Source organism: Pundamilia nyererei, unplaced genomic scaffold (genome assembly GCF_000239375.1).
Source record: "Pundamilia nyererei isolate P.nyererei 1_Seehausen unplaced genomic scaffold, PunNye1.0 scaffold00120, whole genome shotgun sequence".
Taxonomy (NCBI): Eukaryota; Metazoa; Chordata; class Actinopteri; order Cichliformes; family Cichlidae; genus Pundamilia; species Pundamilia nyererei.
In genome coordinates this window covers 343,553-349,021 of record NW_005187521.1, presented here as the reverse complement: position 1 = coordinate 349,021, position 5,469 = coordinate 343,553, and the positions used below count along the sequence as shown (strand labels likewise).

At 39.9% G+C, this 5,469-nt stretch overlaps 1 protein-coding gene across 2 annotated transcripts in view; it reads left to right on the top strand.

Annotated features, from left to right (window-relative positions):
* Positions 1-5,469, top strand: part of cdh23 (cadherin-related 23) — a 194,363-nt gene continuing 188,894 nt past the window's right edge. For both annotated transcript variants that reach the window (XM_013913214.1, XM_013913213.1), the window contains exon 1: positions 1-56. The gene's annotated coding sequence lies outside the window, so the exon portion shown is untranslated. The remainder of the gene's footprint in view (positions 57-5,469) is intronic.

The following is a 5,469-nucleotide window of genomic DNA, read 5'->3' as shown; positions in this document are numbered from 1 at the left end:
AGGACAGGCAATCGAGTCTAAAGGCGCCCAGCCAGCGACGGACACGGACGAGGAAGGTAGGACAATATGATAATGACATGATCACACAGTTATGAGTTTGTGGACACAAAGCAGAAATGGAGTGATGACTGCAACAGGGGAGAGCTTTCCACAAAATCAATAATGTTTTGCGTGATCTGCTCTAGCACTTCACTCACCATGTGCCGCAATTTGCGACTTTTTTATGCTCACATATGTCTCTGACTTCGGCATTTGGTGAGGCAGTGCGTTTTCAATTTCCGCACAAAGAAGAGTTTTGGAACTAGTTGCCTGGTGATGCAATTAATGTTTTAATGTGGTCAAATTTTACAGAAATGTTGGACATTAACCAGCACCTGCACTTCATTCAAGTTGGGTCGTTTTCTGGAATGCCTCCGTCCAACTGTTGCTGCTGTATCTTCTTGTTGCGTTATTTTGTCAGAGTAACTAAAGAGTCCGTACATGTGAGGTAGGGTGCATTCTTGCGCAGAGGTGTCAGGTGTACGGTGTTATCTCAGGTAGCCCTGGCGACTCTAGAGGTGCCTGCTGGGAAGCGCCCCGGTGCCCACTTACTTATTCATGTGTCACCTGAACACCGCTGCGACGCAACGCTTACTTAGAACTTTTATATATATAAATGCGTGTGTGTGGATTTGCTTCATAAATAGGTGATGCTGCAGCTTTGCATAGTAGCGCCTGTGTACTTGAGGTTGTTATGAAGCTGAATGACATCTTTATATGCTTGCCTCTAGCAAAGTGAAATATGTGACTATGAGGAAAGAGTAGCCCAATCAAGTTCTTTTCAAACTGTAAACCTGATAAAGTGGACAGAAATCCACTTTATATGTGTTTTCATGTATTTATTTATGTGAGCAAGCTTCTTACCAAAGCAGTAATGAATCACTTGCGATCAAGGCTAATATAGTAATATCTTTTTGCCTTAAACAGTATAATTCAGATTAAACATTGTAACCAGCAGCTGCAATTTTAATCGGGATTCATTAATTAAACAGTCACCAAGATTTTTGTGCCTCTGAGAATTGAAAGAGTGTCACTACTTTTATTGTAATCCACTGCAAGATCATTTTGGCCTTGGTAATCCCATATTCTGGCTTAATACTGTAAGTGCAAATATAATTGTTATGCTATTGTGACTTTGGTTATAATGTTAAAATATACCATAAAAACTATATTTGCTTGTTTCATAAGCCTTTAAAACGATTGTTAGAACGTGACCTTCTGTTTAAAGAATCTCATGTTTTATATTCTGCGTGTGATAAACTGAAGAGAAACTATTTCAGTGTTTCATGCATTATGTGGGGAAAGCACGCATCTGACAGTTGCCCTTTCTGAGTCACTGTCATTCTTTAAGTTCAAAAATAGGAGAAAAAAATAGTGAAACGGAGAGTCCATATCTGACAGACGCCTTGACTGACAGCCTCAAATGAAACCCAATATGAGGGATAGAGGAATGAATTGCAGATATGGTGACTGTATTGGACTGTTGTATGAGGTCTCAGGCAGGAAGCAGAGCAGAGGATAAAGACAAGAAAAAGCTGTAGTACTGTAAAGTTTAAGAAAGGTAAACTTGCGTAAGAGGAAAAAGTGGGAAGATAATGAAGAGTGTGGAAAAGTGATAGATATAAAATGAGGCAAGTCATTTTGTTCTGTGGTGTTGGCATAATTGCTGCAGCTCAGCTAATCTGTGGAAATTGTGAGTGGAACCATTGGGAAAGGGCTGCTGTTAATTATCAGGTGTAAAAGCATCTGAACAGGCTGTGTACCTGCTCTTGAGTGACAAAGAAGTGATGGCTGAAATGTTGGTACTAGTTATTGGTATGTTTGTTTATTTTGAATTAATAGATTTCTAGAAGTCAGAATTGAGTTTAACAGATTTTTTAAAATTGTCATCTATGTACAGTGCACATGTATATTAAACACAGCACTCTCCATATGACAGCTTTCAGCACAAAGCTCACAGATGAAAGGTTTCCGGCCTTTTGACTTTCAGTTTTAATAACTACACCACATTCCCTATGATTATAGCCATTGCATGTTTCCCACTTTTCCAATTTCTGCACCAGCCTCTCTCCTGGTCCAACTACGTGTGGTCATTAAATCAGCCAAGGCAGTCGGGCAGAACTGAAGAAAACAGGCTGGAGAAGAGGAGAGGGAAGAGGAGACGATTTAGCTCAGCCAGTTGTTTTACAGGTGCTGCCATCCGTACGGACGTGAACACAGGCTTTTCTTTGTAATGGTGTACAAAAGGCACATATTTGATCAGATCAATGACAGTGTCCTCTTAGTGAAGGAGATGGCTAAAAGAGTTGGTTGTAAACCCAACAATCCACAATAATCCTGTTCTGGTCTATTGCTACTAATCCTTGTATTGATTCTTTATTGTGTAAGTGTGAAACCATTATGAAGGAATTTAGAAATTGAAATTTCCCTACGGAGAAGACTGAAGCTTTTTATTCATTGTAGTGAAAACACTGGGGATTCATATCTAAGCCAGTAGCATTTACCATATTGAAATGCGTTCTCCCCTGGAAATAAACCATGCCATGTAAAACAAACAAAACAGCAATTTAATGGCAGCTCTGTGACAAATCCTTGTTGTTGGTATTTATGCCTGGAATACTGCCCTGAAGTCGGAGTGGAACAGAATGAAAGATGATGGAGGGGGAGGAGAGACAGGGAGGGCGAGGAAAGATGGGAGGCAGGACTCGTTGAGGTGAATGGTTGGGATGCAAAGGTCATCTGTGTCGGAGAGGAGCTGCTAAATGTTGTGTTTTAATCTTTCAAACAGAATAGACAGTCAAGTGCAGGCAGAGTAGCATGACTGTATCCTAACAGAGACAGAGACAAAAGGAGATGAATGAGTCTCTACAGGCTATCGGCTGCCCTGTGACACAGCTGTCTGTGTTTATGTTGTCTGATATACACTCGGGCCTCTGCTGGGACAGCGTTACCAAGCTCATCGCGGCGCATGAAGGCCAAGTGGAGAAAGAGCCTGGTGACAATACAGGCGTTTTATGACTGACATGAAAATTTGGGAAGGAAGCAATCAGTTCAGATTATGGGGGAGTTAAATTTGTTTAGCGTCACAGAATCTGAGCGTGAAAGAAAGAAAAATCACAGGTTAGCCCTGAATTGAGGGAAATTTAGTGTATATTGAAATATTTCTCTGATTATGGTATAAAAAGAAGGGAAAGAATTTAAAAGAGCTGTTTTAGGGTATCTACTGTATGGCTGACAGGAGTGGAGATAAAAAACATTGTGATCGAGTAAAATGAAAGTGGAGATGAGAACAACAAGGACGTGACAGTATATGGATCTTGGCTTTTTAGCAGTAGATGGATGAGAGGAAAAAGTCACCTAGTATATCATTATGTTCACACCACATACTTATACCACATAAAAGCCTAAAATAAGAGCATTAAGATTGCGTTGTCACTGTGCACTTAGGAAAAAGGAGATGACAGGAGGAGATACAGCTGTCTGACTCTGCCGTGGTGTTTTAAATGAAAGTCTTATGAGACAACGAGCTGTAATGTTTATCTTTTTTCCCCACACAAAAGCCCATTATGATACTTTTTTTTGTGCATCATTTTGTGTTTGTTTTTCACTGCGTCGAATATGGATCTAGTCAACTGTTCTCACTTTTTCTGGGAAATTAATATTAAAGACATTCCTTCAGAACTGTTCTCGGCTTTCATAGCGTACATACATCATCATCATTTATCATCCACGCTTAAGCATTCAATCACCTAAACATTTAAAAGACTTGTATATCCACAAATGTGCTCCTTTACCATACTGTAATAACACATGCCTACTCTGTCACAGGTGTTGATTTTTGTCCCTGTGCTCTTTAGCCCACAGCCTCCGTGATTTCCCCAAAGTATTCGAATTTTGATTGGTTAGAGCACTGGATTTTCCAGAGCTTCATCCCAGTCTATCTTAGATGAGCTCAGAAGGCAGCAGCTTTTGTGGATCTATGTTATATGTTTTTCTCTTCTTTGCATATTAGAATTTTAGGTGTGTGTGATTGGGTGGATGACTGAACATGTAAAGCGCTTTGGGGTCCTTAGGGACTAGTAAAGCGCTATACAAATACATTTTTAACTCTCAGTGCATTTGTAGTTGGAGTGATACACTGTCTTTGCTAACAGTTCACTAGACTTTTAAAAATTATCCCTGAGCCCATGTAGGGATTTTCACTGCAGAACCTTTCCTCTGAGGGGCTTTTATTGGTTTTTGGCCGTAATGCTGTTATTTCATATTTGTTAACCCCTTAATTCTTTGAGTATCATATTTGATGCAGGCAGTTTTTTGTGAGTCTTGGAGACTTCTGCATCATCAGTGTGATCCCCCCCCCCCCGAAAAACAATACATTTTTGAACAATAAAAAAATGGCAGCAAGTAAGATGCAAATTAACCGTTAAATATGGAAATTAACATTTAATTAATTTATTTATTTACAGATTTGCGTGATAGTTCAATGAACTCTCAATTTTGTAAGAAACTTGGATTTTTGGCAATCATTTCATGGTTAGGCATTTCATTTTTTAGATTTTTCCATGTAAAATCCCTCTGGGATGGTAATTTTTTCTTATATTGAATCATCTTGTTAATTAACTGAGTTGTGAAATATTTCACCAGATGTCTCTTTTAAGCACTACACTATTTTTGCACTCTTTCCTTGCCCCTGCTCCAACATCCTTGAAACCCTGTTGTTACTGTTATTATCCCATGTAACACTGAACATGCTGAGGACAGACTCTTGGGTCACGCCAGTAAGACCATAATTGTTTTATTAGTAAATGTAATGTGATCACTGAATTTAGGAACAGCAAAACCTTATTATACATTTGAATGTGTTGCACCCAGTGCTGATGGTAACTTGCTTTTCACACGTTGTGGCGTTGGTCAACACGGGACAGGGTGTATCAATTGCACCTTTTCAAGCGTTTTGTTACAGGCTGCTGTAATGATGCGCCATTCAGTGCTCCCGTGCTGTTCTGGATAATTACCATCTCCTCAGGTTCTGTGTAAGCTGCTCCCTCTCCCCTACCGTGTTTTGCAAGGCACTACTGTCAGCCCATACAGGATCAAAGCCGATACAGGCATCTCCATTGGAAGAACAGTGTTGTCTTGGCATGTGATCTACAGTCCCCCATATCTGCTAGTGGGGAGTTAGTGATCTTTTATTGAAGGGAGGTTTCACTCCAGCTGCTTTCTCAACAAGCCAATCAGCAGGGACCAGCTTCGGCTCATCTGAGAACTGGAAGCTGCTTATGTTATGTTTTCTCCAGTTCCTTAAGGCTTGTGGTTATTTGGAGTTTGGTGTGCATATATACAGGGAGTGCAGAATTATTAGGCAAGTTGTATTTTTGAGGAATAATTTTATTATTGAACAACAACCATGTTCTCAATGAACCCAAAAAA